We start from the raw sequence: 24,046 nt of genomic DNA, 5'->3' as shown, positions 1-24,046 counted from the left end.
TGAGATGCTACAGGTGCCCAGAAATCTTAAAGTTTTATTAGCAAAAGGATAACTAATTAGGCATTCTTCTTTCAAACCCTAAATTGTAAAAATTAAAATGGATTTAACTTATATTCTGAATAGCACATTTACAACCTCCAAAAGCATAATACAATATGAACATCTTTGTTCAAAGTTTAGAGTACTCTATTTCGTCATTGTGTAAATTCTTTGTAATAAATTTCAGCTGTTATATCAAATAATCAGAGTTATTAGGATATGAAATTGTTATTGCTGACAGTATTTGTTTATTTAAATATTCATATCTAGTTCTGAGTGATGAAGTTATAAAGGCAAAACAGAATTGTGAACAAAAGCTCCATGCCATTTCTGTCTTGTCAAGGGAATCCTAGTAGAAACTCTTCAGGTGTCTGATGGTTAGCAATAGATCATATGCCCACAAGGAAGGGAAGTATTAGAGCATATTTTAACTAATGCCTTTATCCTCGCTAGCACCTTAAGGTATGGAAATGTGAGACACAAGAAAATGGAAGAACAAAACAGGGTATCAATCATTTTGGGCTGCATCAAAGGAAGCATTGCCAGCAAGCTGGGGGAGGTGTTTCTCCCTCTCTGCTCTGCTCTCGCGAGATTCCATCTGGAGTACTGAGTTCAGGTCAGGATTCCTCAGCACAAGAAAACGTGGACCTGTTGGAGAGGGTCCAGAGGAGGGCTACAAAGTAGATTTGAGGGAAGGAGCACCTGTTCTGTGAACACAGGGTGAGAGAGTTGGGATTGTTCAGCCTGGAGAAGAGAAGGCTCCAAGGAAACTTCATTGCAGCCTTCTAGTGCCTAAAAGATGATAAAAATGAGGGAGAGAGGCTTTTTATGTGGGCAGATAGTGATAGGACAAGTGGGAAGGTTTCTAAAGTAAAAGAGGACACAGATGAGATGTCAGGAACAAGTTCTTCAGTGTGAGGGTGGTGAGGCACTGGTGCAGGTTGCCCAGAGAAGCTGTGGATGCCCATCCCTGGAAGTGTTCGAGGCTAGGATGGATGGGGCTCTGAACACATCCTGGTCTGGTGGACGGAATCTCTGCCTGTGGCAGGGGGATGGAACTGGATGATCTTTGTGTCCCATCCAACCAAAACCATTCTAAGATTTTTCATTGGTTGTAATGACTTTTCTTGTCATCTTGACAAGGCTTTTGGACTCATTCAGAAGGACAGCACTGATGCTTGCTAAGAATTTCCACTGAGTTTATCTAGGGTTTACCAATAGTTCAAAATCAAACAAAAAAAGGCATTGCGGCTGGGGTCGTTCTTGTAGAGGAACTGTAGGCCTTAATTTGCTGGCCTTTCAATGAACTAAGATGGAGTTTTGTTTTTGCTATTGACAAAATAATATGTAAGCCAGTCAAGCTGCAGCATATTTTTAAAAACATATTTTCACACTTTTCAGGAGGAAAAAGTTTGATGCAGCTTTGAGCCAGTGCTTGTTTAGGAAACAGATGTCTAATTTCACTCTTGTGTAGTAGGAAACACTGTGAGCCACCATATACATACAAATGTATATATAAAAAAAAAGGATATTTTGGTAGGAGTTGGTCTGTTTATTTCTGACATAGGGTCTGAACTGTAAATACCAGGGGGAGGGGTCAACAAATCACCTTCATTAGTACTTACTAAGCAACACCTTATTTCAGTAATGCACTGTCTTTTAGAATACAGATTATGAAGCTTTGAATTTTTATGAAATTTGTTTTAATTTATTGCTGCAGAGGTGCCATGCATTATTCAAGATTATAAAATGATTTGGATTTCAGGAGCATTTGGATTTGCTGATGAGGATTTCAAGCTGTGTAATTATGAAACTGTATGCACATGGGTTGGAAGTTCAGAACTCATTAGCGTAATCATTAAAATAACCATTTTTTAAGTGTGGTATTACATTCTGGGGTGTGCAATTACACTATCATGTGCTTCTGGTTACTGGAAACATTCTTGTTATAAACTTCAGGTCTAGCAATATGCTTCAAGATAAGTTCATAGCTTTAAGAACAGATACCTGGTCAGATGTTTCTTAGGTTGTTAAAGAAAATTCAGTTTTATAGACTTAGAGCTATAACAGGTTGCCTGTGTGCATAAATTTGCCTCCTGTTTATCCTAGAAGAATTTATAAGCTTTTACAAATTTAGTGCTGTATAATGTATTTTTTCTTAAAATACACATCTTGTTACATCTTGCAATGGTTACTTATTTCAGCTCTACCTACTTTAACAGTAGTGTGTGCATGAAGGTTCCTACCAGATGAACTTCTCAGTTTTAGTTTTTTCCAGTGGAATGTTTGTGTTTGAACATTCTGAACTGTGAACTCTCTCTGAACATCTGTAACTACCAAATTTTTTCCAATTGTGATAAGTATTCCATTTAAATAACTGTGACAGTAGATCTGTGACACTAATAAAATTCCTGATAGTTTTGGAATAAGATTTTCTATTTAAATGCTAAATGGGAGGTTTTTGGAGTTAAAATTCTCTTCATGTAAATCTGAAACTTGTGGTTTTCTAGTTTGGTGTTCTTTTGATCCCTCTATCTGATCTGTATTTTGGCTTTTCAGAATATTAAAAACACAGAGCAACGCAGGAGGTTTGGGACCTGGATCCAAGTTTTTGGGGAGTATTCAGCTATACAGCTGACTCTTTCTCTTGACCTGAAAATGTGTTTTGTCATCTGGGCACTAAGTACTGTAGCTAATTGGTGATCTGACAAGTGGAGCTGTCTGGTTTCTGTTCCTTGCACAATGAAAGGGGTGCAGGGAGTGAAGGAGGTCATTCTAAGTGCATATGGCCACAATTAACCGAATGAACATTCAAATTTCCTGATGAAAAGAAGCTTAATATCTCTTTGTGTAAGCATAACCTGGTGGAAGAGTTGCTCCTTCTTAGTCATTTTCATTGATGTAACAAATATTTGGAATTATGTATACACGTGTTGATGCTTAAGTGTCTTTAAGCAGACACATGTTAATGCTTACCAAGGGAGTAATATGCATTGTAAAATTCTGTAGCCTTGTGGTGGTAAGATAATTTGGTGGATTGTCTTGCTATATAAAGTAAGCTGAGCTCTTAAATACTTCCACATAGTGGTTTAATCATGGTATGTTTTGGAAGCTGTCAGAATTGGGGTTGTTTAGCCTGGAGAAAAGGCAGCTTTGGGGAGATTCATTGCAACCATTCAGTACTTTAAAGGCCTGTAAGAAAGGTGGGGACAAACTTTTCAGCAAGGCCTGTTACAATAGGACAAGAGGTGATAGTTTGAAACTGAAAGAAGGCCAAGTTAGACTAAATGAGAAGGAAGAACGTTTTTGCAATGATGGTGGTAAAACACTAGAGCAGGATGTTCAGAGAGGTGGCAGATGTCCCTTCCTTGGAAACATTGAAGGTCCAGTTGAATGGGTTTCTGGACAACCTGATGTGGTTGAAGATGTCCCTGTCTGTGGCAGCAGGGTTGACCTAGATCACGTTTAAAGGTCCTTTGCAGCTGAAACTATTTATGATACTACTGTAGCACATGTCCTATTTAGATTGAATGAGGGAATGGGTTTTTGTTTCCTTTTACGGCTGGGACTCCAAAGATTATTTCTGTACAAGGAATTAAACACCCACTGTGATATACTTTGTTTCCCAGTGGTGAAGGAGAAGTTTTGATTGGTATTTCTTTCCTTTTCAGAAGTGACTGTGCTCTGGCCCAGTGAATTGATGTTGGTCCAGGTACAGTTTTGGGAAAATGCTTCAATATAGTAAGCTTTCCTTGTTTTAGATCAGTACACAACTCCTGTATTGAGTTCTGTTCTTCTAAGTCTTGTGACTCTTCCCTCCAGAAAGTTAAAGTTCTAAAACACTGCTAGGAAGGTCACTTATATTTCAGCAGTTGCAATCAGTTTGGAGTTTGTGTTTTGGCACTCTCCATTTGTAATGGGGGTGGTGTACTAGGGAGATGGATAATACCACTGCTATCATGAAAGCAAATACCTCCTACAAGTATTAAAACAAAACCAGCTTAGTTCTTGTGTGCCGGTTTGAGTCATCAACCCTTAGTTTATTTAGGGCATAGTGGCCATGTTTGAGGAAAATACATTGTAATTTGCCTTTGAAAATGCACACATAGGACTTGCACACATGTGCCAACTTCTTGATGTATGCAATATGGAGTTTAACAGACTACCCTAGTTTAACTTCAAAAGGCAGAGAAGGGCGCTGACTCCATACTTCAGCTCAGGAGGCAGCTTTGTGGCTGAAGCAAAGCAGACTTCTATTGGAAGTGCCAAGTAAGTGTGAGTTAGTTCCTTCCTTGCAGAGTGAAGAGGCTGATGTGTGTGGAAGGCTGTAGGGACAGAGACATACAGAAAGACCTTTTGATATACCTGTTGTACAGTAAATATGTTCTGAGGTGTAGAAATAAGAGAATATGCCTTTATCTTTTTGAGAGTTTAGAAATATCTTCTGCAAAGCACCAGAACACTGACTTGTTCATAAACTGCTTGCAAGTTTTATGGAGGATGTTTAACCTGGAAGGAGGCTCAGAAGAGCCCTTTTTTTATCTCTACAACTTTGTAAAAGGATGTTTTAGTAAGGTGGGTCAGTGTCTTCTCCCAGGTAATGAGTGATAGGACAAGCAGAAATGGCCTCAAGTTGCACCAGGGAAAATTGAGATTGGATATTAGGAAAAAAGCTCTTCAGCAAAAGGCTGGTCAAGCATTAGAACAGGCTGCCCAGGGAAGAGGTTGGGTCACCATCTCTGAAGGTATTTAAAAGGTGTGAGGATGTGGCACTTGCAGACATGGTTTAGTGGTGGGCTTGGCAATGCTGAGTTAATGCTTGGATTCCAAGTTAATGTTTGGATTTTGAAGGTCTTTTCCAACCTAAATTATTCTGTAATTCTGTTCAGTCTTAATGCTTTCTCATTGTCTTATTCTGTGACAATGGAGTTAATAGTAAAATTGAGTTAGATTAATTTGAAGGCTCAAGTCTTGAGGGGTTTTGGTTTTCCTCTCTTTCTTCAAAGACAGAACAGTAGTTCAAGAACTTCAGTAAAAAAAATTATTCACAATTACATATTTAAGGGTCAAGATATAATGCTGCTACTACATGGTTGAAGTTCAGTTAATTAGGCAAAAAAATATTAAAAATGCTTAAATAAAAATGTGCAGTCAGAAAAATATTGTAAGAAGAGATATCCAGGAGTAAGTAGTCTAGTTGAAAAACAAAAGTAATGTTAAAATACTCTAGAATGAGAATGATTTCTGTGCTCACATCTTCTAGAAGCCCTTTTACTGATTTCGTTCAATAATGACTTCACATGTAGCTGTTCTTTAGGGATTTCGAGCTTTTTTTCTTCAAAATCAGATGAAGCTATTAAGAGCTATTCTCTCATTGTTGTAGTATTGGTAGTCCAGTCCTTCCTTTTTTTTAGTCCAGACACTTTTGAGACATTTAATGGTATCCTTGTTTTTGAAGATTCCTTCCCTGTTATGAGAGATGCCAGGTAATTCAGAAGTCACAGGCTCGAGAAGCAGAAAAGAAATAAAAAAAAGCATTTTGAATACATGCTAACATTTTTACGCAACGTGTGTTCTGAAGTGTATAAAGGCTATTCTAACTTTAAGATTGTGTAGCAAAACTATCCACAAAGGATGCCAGATGATTCCTTAAATTCATTTTTGCTGTTCAGTAGTGGATGATGCTTTTCTCTTTACATACATCTTTGATTGTCTAGTTTGTTTTCTGTTGGGGTTTAGCTCATGCTCAGACTCTTTATTTTCTAGTGGTATACCTGTCTATTCATATAACTGAAAGTGGCTGTTTGAAGGAAGGAAACTCCAGCGGTATTTTTTTCATGTCTGAAGGGTTTCCAGCTTTCAGGACTTTACCACATTATCTGAAAATAAGAAGTTTTGCAGATCACGCAGATTTGAGAATCAGCATGTGATGCCTGAATCTTAAGAATCATTGGATTTATCTGTTGTTTGGAACCATTTTGGACAAGTGTGAAAGAAGTGGTATGAAGAGCAAAGATGTTAAAAGTGGTTTTTTGAGTAGACTTACCATTGCCTTTGCTGAGGACAGAGACTGTGGTGGAGAAGGAAGCAATGTATCTCCAGAACAGTTGGTACAGTCGGTGGTGGACTGAGTTCACAGAGGAGGACAGACCTTTCTGGCTGTCAGAAGTCTGGGTTCCTGGAGGAAGACCAGGCTAAGAACCGTGAGTGCAACTGTGTCAGTGCTTTCTGCTGTGACTTTTTGCCTAAGGTAACAGCAGAAAGCAGTGACGCAGTTTCTCCTGTGGCCAGAGAGCAGCTGCAGAAATATAGACTTCTGAGAGGTTGTCATGTACTGCTCCCACTTTTGGGACAGAATGCTGGAACTGGAGGAAAAAAATTAGGACATCTAGGCTACCTTTAGCTTGTTCTTCCTGGCTTCCTGAGAGAAGAGCTATCCTAAATGTTTTTATCCTAAGAGAAGAACTCTTAGGATAAAAACATTTTATAAAGCACTGCTTGATAATTGTAGCTGAATAAAATATAGCCTTTACTTCCCATAGATTTAAAATACATTTATGTTAGCAAAATGGTGTAGAAAGTCAATTGCAAGCAATATATGGCAAAGGGTAGTTCTAAAAATGAAATAAATTTATTTTTGCCTTGGTTGAAGGCTTCATATGTGGATGTTTTTTTCTGTTGCTTTTTTTGAAAACGCAGTTGAAGAAGTAGTCAAAATGCATGAACAGCTAGCCAAATACAGATGTGCATTATGTGGTTTCCTAGAACAGCATTCAAATAGTACATTGCATTGTACCATTGTTTTTGCAGAGTTGCATTTCTTCATGTGGTTTGTGATTTTTTTTTTTTTACTAATTAAAACTAGATAGTTTTTAGTCCATAAGGGTTTTAGGGTATTATCTTCCTGACTAAGCCATTTCATGTCTTCTTTGCTTTTTCAAACAAAATAAGAGCTAACTTTTTGATGAACTCAAGTTCTCCTCTTATGTAATTATTTAGCAGGCCATAGTAATTACAGTAATTAGGGTTTTTTTTTAAAGTATACATTTTCCAATGCATTTCTAACTTTAAGGTGTAATTCTCAAGGATAATAAAACGCACCACAGTAGATCATGCAATCAAGTTAATGTAATCAAGTTGCTAATAATTTTCTTGGAAGAACTTCTGTTAGAGAAGATGAAGACTTGCTCTTTTTTGCTGAAGAAATGTCTTCATTTGCTGTTGATTGAGGTCCTAAGCTTAAGCTGCTAGGTTAAGCTTGACCCAGTGTCACTTTCAAGTTATGATTGCTTGCCTTCCTGGGACTACACAAAGATTACTGACTGATAAGAAATCAAATAACTGAATTTCAGAGTACTGAGATTTTCCTGATCTTAATGTTTTACGTGTTTAAAATCTGAGGACTCTTTCATATGGTGCTAATGCATTTTATATTAACACTTCTGAAAGTTTTTCTTAGAAGACATGTTTCTTACATCGTTTTATGTTCAGCCTTTAAGGAAGCTTTTTCCAAAACTTTCCTTTGTATCTAATATCTCCCTGTAGCAGTCAAAGCCTCAAGGAAAAAATGTGTATGATCAAGAAGTTCCTGTGGGTCAGTGTAGAATAATGATAGTGAGCTGGACAAACAATGCAGCAACAGGAATTAGGTGTCTTAAGATACTTTGCTGTCCCTTTGTGACATTGGAGCTAAACTGTTGAAGGTAGATATGAAATGTATTATCTAAGTAGCTTTGATCACCATGTGTGGTGTATTTAGTTTTCAAGTTACCAGATCTTGTATGAAGCTAAAACTACCCACTGGCTTTATTTGTAATCCTTGTATAGCACTGGAGTTCTTATTTCTGTGCCTCCTCCCTGCAAACTGGTTATAGTAACTGTTAAATAAAGGAGTGAAGAATTTAAATTTCTCCTTTTGGATAACAGCTTCTATTTTGTTATTCTGAATAGTAGCAGCATTCACTTAATGGCTATTTAAGTAACACCTTCACAGCTAGAATACTATTGAGTCTTATGTATAAACACAACCTGGAAAAGTAAATTCATTTGGAGAGAGTAGTAGTTAGTCCAAGAAATAAAATACAAAGTGCACTTTAGCAAATATTGGTTCTTTTTTTCTTCTCTATAAGATTTTTTTTTTTGTGAAGATGAGAGCCTACAAAGATAAAACATTTTTGTGTTTAGAATCCTTTCATCAAAAACCTTCCCTGCTCCATCCAGCCCCCACAAAGCTAGCCTGAGATACAGCAAGGGACTTGTGGCTATATAGGGTCTCTTTACATCTTACATAAGTGATTCACATTCCCGTTTCCCTGTAACCATTTTAGAATGCTGTCCTTGTCTTCTCATGCAAAAGTGAAGATGCCAGCAGTTGTGTTCTGCTGTGCTTCTGTAGCCCTTTAAGTTTCCTTTGTCCCTGGAAAAGGGGCTTTTCCAGGAGGAAAAGGCTGAAGGCTCCTCTCCCAGAAGAGGCACTTGGAGACAGTGAATGTTTCTTAGGCTTAGTTTTGCCTTAGCTGTGGTTTGGTGGCAGCCTTGAGCCAACCTAAGTGTGAATTTGCTTTCAAAGATGTGTTTTTGTCTATCCCCACCCAGTCCTGATGCTCTTGCCCTCTGAACTGTACACGAGCAGTTCTGCATTTAAACTAATTTGACACAAGCATAAAAGCTAATTGTTTTTGCCCAGAAGGGCTTTCTAAATTAATTCCTTTTGTGGGCTCTGGTTTTGCCAGAAGTGGTGAGTGGCAGCGGTTCTGGGTAGGGGAAGGTGTTGGCTGATAGCATTTATGAAGTGGTCATGCTGCTGTGGTACATCGGGAGTTGAGTCCTGTTCTTTGCTTGTAACCACTACAGGAAGAACTTCAGTTCCAAACTGTGTTGCTAAGCAATAATGCACTAGAATTGGACAATAAATGTCCTTGAGAAAATAGGACCATCTTTCACTCCTTTGACTGTGCTGCTTTGTTGAGCTGGGCTTTCTTTGCTCTAGTAGCTCACAGGTTTCAGAAATTTTGTTGTCATTTCACAGTCTAAGTTTTCCCTCTGTCCTCTGATCAAGGAATTTCCATTTGTTTCTTGGAAAACAGGGAATATAAAAATGATTTCTATAATAACTTAGACTTAGAAATTCTGATTGAACATGTAGTAAGAACTGTACTATACCACTTCATGTACCTTCCTGCTCTGGCTGTTGCTCTTGCATACAAGTTGCCTGGAAGCTCTGTCTGTTCCCCTGGAAGAAGGTATCTGCTGGCATAGCTTATCATTCTGCCATGCAGGTCTGGCTCTTAAAGAGGTTTTAGGATAGGTGTGTGGGCGTTTAAAAAGAAATATCTGTATAGTGCTTCCTCCAAATGTAGTTTGGCAACCAAGAAGCTGTATTTCATGAAGTCAAAAATGTTGCAGAAGACTTGTTTTTTACCTCCTTGGACCAAAAAAAAAAGATGTGGAGAAATAGTATGGTGCAGCAGAAAGGGGCTTTGTAGCTATGCTGATTAGCTGTGGTGCTTCAAATTTAGAAAACTTGATGGTTGGTCACCATAGAGGGGAGGAAAAGCTGATAATTGCAGCAGTTGGAACTTGAGCTTTGCCTCATTAAAACTAATGAGGATATGAATAATTCTACGGTTTGGAGGTCTGAAAAGCAGTACAAGACCTGGAAATAGAGATTGTGGGTTTTCTGAAAAGCCTGTTCTTGTGCTGTGATACTTAATTGATCAACAACTGTTTCAAAAATCCAAACTTGGACATTCCTGTCAGCAGGCACTGGGAAAGTTATGTCAAAAGGTTCAGAATGCTCTGGACCATTACAAATGTTGGCCATCAGGTGTTTGTGGGCTGCCTGCTTTTCTGCTTTAATTAACCATATTTTGGTGGTAGAACTGAGATTGAAAGTTAATGTGCACCAATATTGTACCTGGCTGGTAACGTCAGAGTAGAAAAGGAAAGTTGAGAATGACTATGTTCAGCTTCTTGGTAGGCAAAGCATGGCACACAATTTAGACATACATGCACACCAGTATCCCTGTGTTAATGCAGATAAAAGCATGATGTAACTGTTGGAAATTCAGTTGAGAAGTGGTTTCTTGTGGCTTATTTATTTCTTCAAAAGTGAAATTTTGAAATTGTCCCAATTGCTTAAAGCACATGAGTAAATACTTCCAACTATTCCTTTTGCTGTTGGCTGTCTACTTAGTAACACTAGCCGCTCTGTGGAGGATAGCTAAAAGTATAAACACAGTTTTAATATCTGTCAGTAATATAGGATAGAATTGAGAAGAATAACAAACAGCATTTGAAATATTTTTATCTTGAGTTAACATTTGATTGCATTATAGACAGTGGGTGTTATTGGGACTTCCAGTACTTGGCTTTTTCCCCAGTATATTTCTTACTCTTAGGAAAAAAAACCCTAAACCCAGACTTCTACTGTGAACACTTTATAAACACTATCTTAATTGCCTGTTTAATTTTTCTGCAGTAGAGTTTCAAGTAGTAGAAAATAGTTTCACCAGTTAATGGAAGCCACATTATTGACTGAATCTGATGCAGAGAAAATTGAACTATCTGTTAAAACTGAGGAACTGCTTATTTCTAGTACATTGTTCTGTAAGTGCAGACATTTGTGAAGATAATTCCTAGACTGCTTATGTCCCAAGAAAAACCAAAGCATTTTTTAGCCCTCTGTGGTCTTCATGTACTATTGCTTGCTGCCCCTAATTGTTGGAACTGTATGTTACCCTTTCCATTTGACCTAATAATTTACTGTATTTTCTCTGGGAAATTAGATGCAAGATGCAGTACTTGGCCTTGTGTGGAGAGAGTATTGAAGAGAATATCCTTACTATTTAGGGATGAGAGCAGATCCTTTCTTTGTCTCTTAGCTCTTGTGTTAGGCAGAGACACCTAAGGCTTTTGTCATCAGGGATAAGGTGGAATTTGAAGAGTGATTGACATAAGTACTAACAGAATCAGATCTAGGAAAGCCACATTATAATGAAATAGGATACTATTAGCTGCCAGTCTATTTGAACAATTTACCAAAAAGCTGTTGGAAATAACAGATGAAAAAAAATCATATACTGAAGGTGAAGGAGAGAGTAAACCATCTTCTGACCCTCTTAAATAAGCAAACAAAAAGCCACTAAAAAACCCCAAAAAAACAATCCCCATCAAAACCAACCAACCAAGAAAAAAGTCAGACAGCCTTTTTGTGTGGAGCGATAGAATATGCAAAAATCAAGATAGTGCAAAAAGTAATCTCACCCCTAAGGAGTTGCAGCTGGGTCAATTATCAAAGATTAGGAGCAGGCCTGACTTTAACAACACACAGCTGTAACCAGTAAGAAGAGTGCTATAAAAGAGTGGGTTGGCTGGTTGAGGAGGATCTGGAGTCACCTGGCTACCTCATGAGGAAAAGAGAGTCAGTGTTCTGAGGAGCTGCCCACCAGAAGACACCAAGCAGGTATGAAACTTTTGTGATAGAGACAACAGTATGGAACTTTTGCAGTAATACGACAATATTTTTGGTTGTTTGTCTATACCTAGAAACCAGTGTATGGACTGATAGCATACAGTTAGCTTTCTCAATGTCCGTCTCCCCAGATTCCTTTCTCCAAAAAGTGAGAGAAAAAGCCAAGCCAACAGCAAAGAGCCTCAAGGAAAATCTCCAAACCACTACTGCATTATGGAGCTAGTAACAGCAGCACTTGTTTAGCTGGACTAGGGAACAGTGGTTTGCAGATTGAGTGATTTCAGTGTTTTCCATCTCTGCATCATAATCTGAAACCAACCCCAAGGGCTTGTTTTGCAGTTTCCGCCTGCCCATCTACCTCCAGTATTCTGTTCAGGTTGCAATTACTAGGCAATTCCTGATTTATGGTTTGGAAAGGGGTATGTTAATCTGGGCCAAGGACTGGCTACAGTCACTTGTTAAAATGGGTTCTTTTACTTTCTGTTTTGGATGTGCCCAGTGTGAGCTTTTTCAATGTTGATTCCTTTTTGATAAACAAGCATTGTCTAAATGTTCTGAGAAAACAGTGTTAATGTCATCGGCTCTGAACTTTTGGAGAAGCTAAATGGGCTAAACTCAGATCACCCACTTCACTCTAACCTGCAGCCATTTTTCATTTCTTGCTTCATTCTGTCTGATTGCATTTACATACAGGTTTACACCTACACATTTTAGTTTGACATTCAGAACTGCATGTGTTATACTTGTATTTATTTTACTAATTGTATAAATGATATTCATTGCATCAGATACCTGCATTCAGCTTTTCTATACAGCTAAAGGCTAAAGGATTAGATGGTCTTTATGGTATAAACTAGTAGCTGTACAAGCTGTAATCTCATTGACTGGTCTGTTACCATTGCTAAATCCCTTTAAATCATGTTTTTCAGAGAACTTCCAAATGTGCAAAGCTTATTCCTTATTCCTGTTAACTTCTTTCCATTAATTCCCCTGTTTCCAGCTGCTGTCTTGCCAGGAAAAATAGACACGGGACAGTTGGTTGGATGAGCATATTGCAGACAAGACCATTTCTTTAATGAAGTCTAACACAAAGTCTGAGAGGCTCTGTCAGAGTGGCAAACAACTGCTTATCCAAGCTGAGATTGCTTTATTTTGGCAATCTCCTCTAAAACTTGGCAAAGTACTGGAGCACATAAGGAACTTCTTAAAAATGTGTGTGTATATATATATATTTATTATTTTCTCTTCACAAACAACAGATTTATTAAACCTTGTCACCTGTGCTTTATGGAAGACCGTAGGTATAGAATGGAATGAATTGCAGGTGCCAGAGATTTTTTGAGAATATTTGAAATAATAAATTTGAGAGCATTTGTGATAATAGAATTTACTTTGAGTGGAAAAGATCAGCCACAAATACAGTGTGTAGAGCTGTGGGTCTTCCATACCATGGAACTGCGCTTGTGTTAGGATGAGTCCTGCCCCAGCCCAGTTTGCCCCTGGCACTTTGTCTGCGTTTGCATCGCCACCTTGTCTGCAGAGGAATTCTGTCCTTCCCTGGCCGGGCAGTGAGCAGCACAGGGTACTGTGGATGGGTGTCCAGCTGGCTGGGCAGCACCCAGTGGGACCTGGTGTTGGTAATGGTGTGGTACTGAGTGATGAGCACTGCTAAATCACGTGGCAAGATTCTGTCATCTTGTACATCTAAGGGCAGAGTGCAGATTCTGCTAGAGTGTGTTGCTCCATCGTTTTAAGTCTTACACCTCCATCAGCTCTGCTGCTGGTTATGTGGTCAAGTCCCCTAGTGAAAAGTGTGTGGTGAGTCTGGCTTGGGCTCTTGATTTGCATGTTTGTGGATGTCTTGGGCTGCTGTTCCTTTTTTCTCTAGCAGATTGCTGCTCCCATGTTCTCTTCCCATACTTTTGTAACCTGGTGTGTGGCATTTGAATGCTCGTGGAATCATAACTCTTGCTCCTTTCATTCATTAGCTAACAGTTTTAGTGATTATGTAGTACTTCTGGCAGAGGCATGGTGCATCATATTTTAAAATGGTTTTGTGCGTGTAGTATATTCAAAAAGAAAATTTTATTAAAGAAGGCTTGAAAGGCCAGTAAAGCAGTAGAATATTAATCATCACGTTGAACGCACTGATGTTTTAAGCAATTAAACATTTTCAAGAGAAGGAAGAGGAACTGTCAGATTGGAATCATGTAACACTTCTTAAAATTTCTAGTAGCTAGTGTTTTGTTAGCAAGCTACTACTGAGAAATTTGTAACAAGGTTTTTTATAGTGGATCTAAGAGACAGGTCTTTGAACTTGTACAAGAATTGCCTCTTCTATTAATTAGGTATTGATGTGTTCTTCCCAGTTGTTAATTGCAAAGGGCTCTTTAAACAATTTCTGTTTAGTTCAGTTGTTTGTTACTGCATGCATTGGCTTTCAACAGTGCAAAATGCAAATAAACTTACTGCTCAGCAGTGTACTCACATACTTTCTATAATTTAGATAATGTTGTCTTTTGGGGTTTTTTAACTAGATTTTATAGCAAGGCAGCATCTCTTAATTTATCTATCTATCTAAACTTCAGTGTTTTGAGAAGGATGTTCTGTCTGCAGTGACTTGCAGTCTAATTATATATTGGTTTGAGTTTGTGCTATATATTTCATTTGAAAGCCTCTGCTCCAGCTAAAGCTTGGACTGAATAAGCTGAACTAAGGGAGCTTTTTGGATGATACATGAATTTGTCTTTGAAAAATGCAGAAACGTCATCTAAGGTGAATTGAAATATTTTGTTTCCTAGATTTGATATCACTTGAATATGGAATCAGTTGGCCCTTGTGTGTGATGGCTTTGGATAATGGCTTTGGTTAATGGCTGTGGGTTATTCTGGACAGTTGCTGTGCTGTGCATTGTGCCTCAGCACATGCTCCTTTCCCCACAGATTTTAAATATACTGTTTTTGAAATTTGAAAGTGGTGCACAGCACAACTGTGTTGTAACTTGAGGGACTTTGTGCTAGTAAAGGCCCTTGGAAGTGCTTTTGTTGGTGAAGGAAGAAAAGATGAAGACAGATTTGAACAAAATACATGTTTCTATTGTCTTAAAGACACATGGCTGAAAAGCAGTCTTCCAAATGCTCTAGCTTCTCATTCCCAGTAATTTAAACCTAGTTATTTAAGTGTTTAACAGCTGTTAAGGTGTTCTTTCTCTGTTCTACAGTGTTGAGGCAACTTCAAAGGATTGTGTACGCTTACATGTACAAGAGTATAAGGCATGTGTATATTAATTGTGGGAAATTGAGTAAATTGGTATGACTTGTGGAGTTCTCCAAGTACAAATAACATGAATTTTGGCATTCACAGGTTTGGTTCCATGTGAAATCTAATGTGTAGATACATAGACTTCAAATCTCTGGCTTCACAAACCTTATTTAGAAGTATTGGATTTTCCCTTTGAGCTTGAATGTGGTCTTTGTGTTTTCCTCTTTTTCTCATTCCTTTCCTGGAAAAAAGCCAGTGCTGTTGAATGAGCCTAAAGTCGTCAGTTTTAAAATCTTATTGTCTTTGGCTTTCTGAATGTTCATTGCCACGTTAGCTACTTTGGAGCAAAACTAAGTGACTACAAAAAAAAAAAGTATTTGAACACTTTCTGTAAATGCACGGTCTTGGTCTGTTTTGTAAAAGTCTGAGTGTTTCTGTGCATCCTTCAGCCCCTCTGTTGTATTCCTGTCCCAGGGTGCTTGTGGGCTCTGGAACTGATTACTGAGATGGATGGGGACAAGCTGAACTAGGCTTTTCTTGCTTAATCTCAAGCATGATGTCTGCGTTTTGCTTCTTGGGAGAAGGGAAAGGGACAGAAGAAAATAATTCAGTTGTAAAACTAAACACAGTTTTACAGTGTCCTCATGATAAGGACAAAAGTGAAAAAAATTTGGGATGTGTTTTGTGATTTTCTTTAAAATCTGATGAAAAACTAAGTAAATGTTTAAAAAGCTACATTTTCATTTGATATCCACTTGATGTCAATGACAGGAGCAATCCAGTACAGAGTTTTTGCTTTTTAAAACAGTGTTTTGCAGCCTACTTAAAAGCGTTTTTCCTACATGTGGGAAATAGTGAAGTAATTAAACACATTTGGGTCTATGCATAAATTTTCTAAAATTAACTGTCTCTTTCACACTAATCTTTCTTGTCTTTAATTGGGTTGAAATGTGTGAAAGGGAAAAAGGTTTGATAGGGAACTATTTTTCAGAGAGTGGTTTAACTACAAAGCACATAAAGAAGTTGTTAGATGTGTTTGGGCCAGGGAGGCAGGAACTTTCTGTTAAAAGGGAAAATATTTTTGTATTGGTTTCTTCTGCATTGTTTTTGAGTAAGTCATCTGCTATTTCTGTGCTTTTATACCTCTCACTCCAGTGGAGTAATTCAGCTGTACTGCAGTTAGGAACAAAATATTCTTTCACCTGAAGAATTAAAAATCCTTAATCATGAAGTTGTGGTTAGCATGTACCACATCATTACAAATACACTTAATTAGTTTTCCTATTTCACTTTTTGTTTCCCTAGCAGTTTGCCAACCTACTCACTAACAGCAGTGCTGACTAACCTCTTCAGGCTTCAAACATGTCTCATTAGTAAACTGATGCATGACCCACATGCACAAAACCTGAGAAATTATTCTGAAAGGTGCCCAACAGCAGGATTTCAGGGAGAAATGGAAATGTGATGGCAACAGAGGTCACATTTTGGTGTGTATCATGCTGTAGCACAGGTGATATAAAATAGTGGAATAAACAGTTGAAATTCTTTGATTGTAGCTGTGACTCTCTTTTTGAGTTTATTTTCAGCAGAGTTCTTATCCCCTCTGTTCTCAGTGGAACTGTTTCCTGTTTGGAAATTCTTTTCCAGCACTGAATAGGAAGCTAACTTATTTCAGGTGTATGTATATGTATTTTAACCCTGAAGCAAATGGTTTTGCCCTAGGAAACTTTTACCTTCAACTCTGTCATCTTTGTTTTCAAAGTGTTTGCTGTTATAATAAACTCATTTTTTCAGTTAACTGGAATTTATGAAGCATGTCTTGGGATTGGCGTTCAGTCTTTCACCTGCTATAACAAATTTAGACACATGGTTTTGCGTTTTGTATTCAACTTTTCACTTCTGAGTAAGTGATTAATCTTTCTCCTTGTCATGTTTTGTGTCACAGTAGCACTGTCATTTTCTCCCTCTGACAGCCTGACACTGTTTAAACATCAGTCTAATTTTGCACATAAGCCAGTTTTAGAGAAGGAAAAAAAATCACGTGAGGCATGTCACAACTTATTTTCAGAAGCAGCAGGCTTGCAGAAGGCACAACTTGATCTGTTCTATGTTGATTTCTGCTGACAGCAGGCTGTGGTGTTAAGCACATATAATAAAAATCAGTATTTCAGACAACAGAAGTATGGAGAATACGTATCTTTCTGTGTGATGAAAAGGCAAAGCTTGTTGGAGGGAGGGAGGGAGAAGGTGATGGAGCCCATATATGACTGATTTCTCCTGGTATCTCTTATCTTTTTAGGGAAAACGTCTGCTTTATGCCATGTGTTTTAAGAACTACAGTTTTCTTAATATGCAGTATGTCCTGATACAAGCATTGCTCCCTAGCCTTCAGCATTTGAGTCTTCACCTTGAGAATGGTGCTTAAATATGCTGATTTTACCCTTCTGCAAGTTTTGCAAGTTTGGGGGTCATGTTGAAAATAGAAGTGATGAGTTAGGAGTGGCTTCTGTCTCCCTCCCGTGTATGAAATCTTGTGTGCTGTTCCTTACTCTGTCATCTGAGGCACATTTGTGTGGCATTTTCTTCTGGTTTTGTCCTCCAAGAATCAGCATTTTATGACAAAATGGGAAATTCTGCTGTTTCGTTTCTTTATAAATGAGTTGTGTGAGAATCTAGAAGCAACACCTGTAAAGGGTCGAAAGCATCGCTTTTGTTGAACCCTAACAACAGTTTCCATATGTAACTGTGTATAATATCAGTATTCTAGAGATGTGTGGACACGCCTAGATGTATGGTTGTAATGCTGTCCTGATGAGAGAACAGCTAAAGAAATACCATTGTATCTAGATACTTCTAGCAAAACAAGAGAAGACAGAAAAAGCTGAAAGCCTCTCAGAAAACTTTTGTCAAGGCAATAACATGTTAAATATAATTATTCTGTATATTTTGTAGCTGCTCACTTACCTTTAATGCAAACCTCCCTGTATTTACCAGATTATATTGACGTTGTTGAGGTTATGGGGGGTCTCCTGGAACAGAGTTGATAGTCTATGAAATGTGTTGATAGGGTTTAACTAAAGTCTGGTCTGTTCCATTTCTCTTCAAGTACCCTGAACCACCCCTGTGCCTTGGTATTGAGAGTGAGCAATTCAGGAAATGTCTGTTTGTAAAAATATCTTCAGCTTGTATTTATTTGTCAATCATATTACTCTGGCCAGAGGTTTGAAATTCTAATTTTTCATTTTTATTTGCTCCCCAACTTTTGAACATTTAGAGTTGTGAAGGAAAGCTACAATCTGGGAAAGTTTTGTAGAGATTATTATAATTGGAAACAGAATTTTCAGTTGCATTTTCTGTCAGATTTCTCTTGGAGCACAGACAAGACGGACAAAGAAATTGTGTTAATAAAGGAAGGAAAATAATTAATTCCTCATGCATCCAGTTTATCAAATGCTTTTGCAGGATAGGTGTAGAAAACTTGATATAGGTTTGAGGGTATTTGCAAAAAAAAAAAAAGCTGCAGTGTCAAATCTGGCTACATAGAGTTCTTTACCATGGGAACAATATATATAAATAAAGAAATGCTTGGTGAATCCAGGAATTGTCCTTTCTACAGGAAGGATGATATTTTGTATGTTTTCTGTAAGCAAGTTTTCTTTATTTACTCAGTTTAAGAATACATGACTGAAAGGTACCTACCATTTAAAGGTTTTACTCTGGAAGTTATCTAGCAGGAACTTTGTTTTAATATTTAAGCCAGAGTTTGGTAGTGGGGGGAATGTCTATTAACTGAATGTTATTTTTAAGGACCGGAATGAGGAGAGAAAATCCTATGGGAAGTGGAAGAGACTTAATTTTTCATAGGAAAAGCTTCTTTTGTGGTGTCTTACTCTCAGCTGTTGTGTACAGTTGTCTCATGGTCGTTACAACTTTTTTTCAATTTTGAGGCAGTGGACTGTTGTATGTGTGTTCTTTTGTCTTGGAGGAAGGTAAAGGTGTAAGCTAAATAACTTTATTTGAAAGTTTATGCTTTTTTCCCTTAAATAAATTTTGCTCTTTGTATGTCTGAAGAACATGGTCAAATTTATCTTCTACCAGGGGTAGGAATTTGAAGAAACTGGTGGCTTTTTTTCTTCTGAGTCTGACATAGTATTTTTTGCTTTCTTGTATGACACAATGAACCCTTTGTTTTTAGGGCTGCTGTTTGTTGCCAAGCCTTGGAAAATGGAGTAGTTTCTTGAAGGATCATCTAATCCGAGTCAATGCTTAAAGAAGTGTAAAGGCAATTGCTTGTGTAGATTCAGTTCTTTCTTCTTCTTTCTGGATTTCCCTTCCTGCTATGTGTATACTTTCCTTTCATCTGCAGATCAGAGGAAGAAACTGTTGCCACTGAAGAGAGGGGTATGTCGGACTCCTTTGCGTCAAACATAAGCCTTTTCTTCTTCCTCCTCTTAGACTCTCTAATATTAGTTGATCTCTCCTCTGGGTTATCACAAGCTGTTGGCAGGATCCAGTCTGTTACTCTGTCCGCTCAACATTTGTAACACAGCCCAAACTCAAAGTGTCATCAGGGGGAACTTAGGGCCCTTAATTGGAGTGTGTTACTAAAGCTGATTTGTATTAGACTGAATAGGGGTTATTTGCCTGTGAGATTTCTTAAAATCATCAAGGAAAATGAGGGAGCTAATGAAGGTCTTTGATGTCTTCTTTACAGAAGTTAACTGATGTTTGGGTTGCCCATAATTAATTTCATCCTTCAAATTAATTTTCATGAGCTTTCCAAATTACTAGTGTTGCAGTAGTTCATAACTCTGGTCTTTCTATTGGGTGTTGATCTTCGCTGTAGCTTGGGGAAATTGTGTTTGTGAGGGAGGGCAGCACGTTGCCGTCTGGTGGAAGAGTCAGCTGGCTTGGGAACAGCGTTGCTTTCTGGGTCTTGTCCATTGTTACCACGCTGTGTACCTGTGTCCTAGCGACTACACTGAGACATTTGCACTTTTCTCCTTGTGTCTACTCACAAAGGTGTTCTGTAGCTTATCGCAGCCTGCAGGCACATGTGTGTCTAAAGAGCACTGGCTTGAAAAAATAAGAGGGTTTTTGTTTATACAGTCTTCACTGATTCTGTTTATAGATGAATTGGTTTAAAACACTTTGCAGAATGATGGATGACAAGAGCATTGGACTCACATTTAAAACTGTTATTATTATGTTACAAGTTGGCAATTGATTCCTGTGGAACCTTACAGTAATGGCAACAGACCCTGCAGATTCCATATCTGCCCCTTTTGCAAGAAAACCCAGAGATTTCAAATCTCATGATACTATAAACTCTTGTTTAAGTGAATTTGGATGCATCTGGTTATAAATCTCAATATTTAATCCTAGGATAGTATTTTAAGTAACAAAAGGAAGTGAGTTTTAAAAGCTCTTCTATTACATTATTCTTATGCTAGCCCTTTCCTTGTCTTGAATCAGCATCTTAGGGTGAAAGTTTTGTGTAGTTTTGCTGTCCCCAAGGAGATTTTTTTCATAGTCTTTGGTCCTACCTGTGTAAAATTGCTGGACTGTGGAGTGGACTTTTCTTTTAGTACATTCCATGTGTGTGTTTTCTCTGCTTCACTTGGGTTGCTTACAGTTAATTAAATTTACTATGAAGGAAAGCCCAATAGGAGCTTGTTTTGGACCAAGTAGACTGAATCAGCACTTGTGTAACCAATACTTTAACATGGTTTTGTTACTGTATTTCCTTTTTCATTTAAATAGTTCCCTGAGACAAGCAGTTGTTTACTTTTGTGTAGGACTTCTTTATCTTTGAAAAATCAGTTGAAAAACCTGCAAATGTTCCATGTTGTGTTTATATTAAAAAAACTAATGTAATGGAAAGGACTTTTGCATAACCCAGAACTGCGGGTTCGCTTGTGTTGAAATTACGTTGGGTTTTCTCTACAATAGAGAACACAGTAAGATTGTGTGTTGTACCAAGTGAAACTATTGCCTATTGAATGAAGTAGCTAGTTGTTCCATAGGAAATTTTCCTTTGTGGCTAGGGCTTTGAAGTACAGTGTTAGCAGAGGAAGACTAGGAAAAGGGGAGATATTTTTGCCCATTGTAATGCAGTAAATGTCTTACCCTAGCGATGGCCCAAACAGCCATGTTGCACCTAATTTCATCTTCTCTACTGCTTCTGCTGCTGGGCTGCTTCAAATGACAGCAGTGATGTTCTCCTTTATATTTTTTCCATTTTTCATAGACTTCCATTTCTGTTGAAAATAAAAGCACTGAAAGGTTATATTTACTCCTAGAAGAAATAGTGAGAGGTGGAAAGAACTCTTGACAGTTGTCCTGAGGCAGCAGAAAAACTAATAATGAAAGAAACAGTTCAGTGTCTGTAAAATGTCTGGTCTAAAATGAATACATCCCTCTGCCCTTCTTGGAGATACGCTGGTTAATGGAATTCCAGCAGTCTGGTGAGTGTTGTGGATGATAACCGGTACTTAAGAATAGTAGATATTGCTGCAGTGAGAACAACTTAATTTTAGTGTTAGCTGTAAGCATTATTTGCATATGCCATTAATAACGAACTCGGGAGCAAAAAGACACATTATGTCAAGTTATTTACACGTTTTCCTTTCCTATAGAATGTTCTGTCATGGTGACTAGGAACTTGGTAAGTTGCTTGAAGACATCAGGTCTTTTCTCAGAAGAACTTGAAATGGTACCTAGGCAGATGGAAACAGAATGATTTAGATATAACTGTGCAGCAGGACAGAGATTGTATTATTGGAATTTAGAATTGTTTCCCTATTTGTGAAAGACTTCTGGATCTTCTTCTGTCTATACTAGCAAACTAGAAATAATTTATTAGAGTCTATTTCAATATCCAGTATTTGGTTTAGACAATAGGAAAAGAGAAGGCAGGCTCATCTTCAAAACAAGCACGTTAATATTAGAAACACAGCTATATAGAGCTGTCTAAGAGTAATGTCTTCTGAATATAATCAGGCAGTGAAAAAATGTGGGCTTGATGTGCAATTCCACAGCCTCTATAGCATGCATTTAATAATTTATCTATATTTTTGTCACTGCTAGTCTGTAGAGACAAAAAGTAAAGACTAATGAGGCAGGTAAAATTCTGAGAGCGGATTGAGATTTTTTTAAAGCTTCATGATGCATGAGGCTATGTTGTGATGATAAAGCACAAGCAGACACTTGACAATGTTCTTGGATTATTACAGAATTTTAGTAGGAGCTAGATGAACCTCTGTTCAAATTTGAGGATAGGTGGTTTGCAGATAGCTGTCTGCAGCTCCACCTTTGGATGACAGACTGATACATATAATTTGGAAGGACTGGAGTTTGCTGAAATATTTATACTTCTGCAGACTGTCTTGTTCCATGTGTACGTGGAAACTGCAGGATTATTCTGAGAAGCTGGCCAAGCTGCAGATGTGTGTTAGCTGAAACTCTTTGCTTCTACAGGAGAGTGGGACAGGGAATGGCTACCCTAATAGCCCTGAAATCAAAATGCAATAGAAGATAATGTCAAACCTTTATGAAAATTCTTTGGATATGCATGAGGTTGTCTGTATTTGGGTTTATTTAATGCTTATTGTATGTCTCTTAGATCCTTGGTCCTCCAGCTTTTTCTGGAAGTGTAATGAATGTGATTATTTCTTTAGCACACTCTACTATGAGAAGCAGTGGATGCTGATTTTCCTTTCTTGAACCATACCAATTAAAGCAAAAATACAGAAAATGGAACATTTTTGTATTAAAGAATCCACTTTACAGTTTTTTGGCACTTTTTTTTTTCATTTTATTAAAGATGTGAACTTTAATGCTTCTGTGAGGACATTTATTTTGAAATAAAATAACGATCTATGTAATAGATAAAAAATGAAGGTGTGTAAACCAGATTAGTGTCAAGTAAGTAACTAGAATTAGGTAGAATTTGTAGATATCCTCAAGAAGTAGCAGAGTTTAGTCTGTGTGTGTGTGAAAATCCAGCCTTGGTTACGTGTCACTACTGTAACGCCTTTTAAAATAGATACAATTTTTTATTGATTTATTTTTTAAAATTTCAAATGACCTCAGTTTTGCCCTCCTCCCTTGTTTTGGTTTTGTTGGATTGGCTACCAGTTCAGGAGCTCTGGCATGTCTTTGCCCCTTGTGCTATGTGGTATTGCACATGCTCTCTTTGATTTAGCCAGTACTGCTGCTAGGAAACCAGCCCGGTGTGAAAGCTGTTCTCTTACCACTCCTAAGTGTGGATTACTGGTTAGTTACTGTTCATTACAGAACCATTTAATATTGCTGCCTCATTTATAAAGAAACTATTTCAAGGTGCTGGGTTTTGGTTTTTCAGCACTTGCTCCGCAGCTGTGGATTTGTGCTGTCATCCTTAGTGCTGTTTGCGTGAGCAATGCCGTTGATTGTGCACAACTGTTCACATGCACTATTTTGCCACAGTGTAATTTCATTTAAAAAAATTTACTAATAGTTTTTTGCCTTCAGCAGGTTTACGTAAAACTGTGTCTACTGTGTGTTCCTTCTCCCCCCTCACATATTCCTCTATCTTTTGAGTGGAATATGTAAACACTTTTGCCATTATTATTCCCCTCCCTCACTAGTTGGATAAACAATTTCTTTTTGCATTATAATGCTTTTAAAGAAGATGTAATAATATATTTATGCTTGTGTTCTTGGAAAAAATGTATAAATGTTTTGTATTTTACAAATATTGGAGAAAGAAACTTCAGTCTCTCAGGGATTTAGGATCACAAAGCTTGTTTTTCTGAAATTGCATGGGGTGTGGATCTGTATTTTTCTTTGTTGTGTAAATGCCAGTAGTGCTTTGCTGTTTTCTGCAGGCTTTTCGTTTGTATTTTGAGGGTTAAGTAACTTTTTCTATTTTTTCTTTATCCTTCACTGTAACCACAGTAACCATTTTAACTGTGTTTGACTTAGTCCCTGTAGACAAGCAAAAAAATTAATATTTAGAGCAATTCATAGGCAAAGCAAATGTACCTCTTTATCCCAGAGGGTTTAAGAAATTAATTCATTAACTATTGTTGACTTCAAATTTGGTGTATTATTGACAGATAAAAGTTGTTTTGTTGTGTTTTCAGCTTTTTAACTAGCTATGTAATCTTTCAGCCTAGGAAATATACCAAAAACCCCAAAAGAGCACTCTTTGAAACTAAATGAACTGCCAAACCAAACAAAGACCAGAAAGCTTCCAGTAAGTAAAAGAACCAAACAAAACCCAACCAA

At 37.7% G+C, this 24,046-nt stretch overlaps 1 protein-coding gene across 8 annotated transcripts in view; it reads left to right on the top strand.

Moving 5' to 3' along the window:
• PARD3B (par-3 family cell polarity regulator beta) overlaps positions 1-24,046 on the top strand; it is a 531,684-nt gene that overhangs the window by 170,117 nt on the left and 337,521 nt on the right. The window contains exon 1 of one of the 8 annotated variants that reach the window (XM_064434191.1): positions 11,432-11,503. The exons of the other annotated variants lie outside the window; for them this stretch is intronic. The gene's annotated coding sequence lies outside the window, so the exon portion shown is untranslated. Of the gene's footprint in view, positions 1-11,431; positions 11,504-24,046 lie in introns of those variants that run through there. 8 annotated transcript variants of the gene reach the window in all.

This window comes from Passer domesticus, chromosome 10, assembly GCF_036417665.1.
Source record: "Passer domesticus isolate bPasDom1 chromosome 10, bPasDom1.hap1, whole genome shotgun sequence".
NCBI classification, from domain to species: Eukaryota; Metazoa; Chordata; class Aves; order Passeriformes; family Passeridae; genus Passer; species Passer domesticus.
This window is presented reverse-complemented; position numbering and strand designations above follow the sequence as displayed.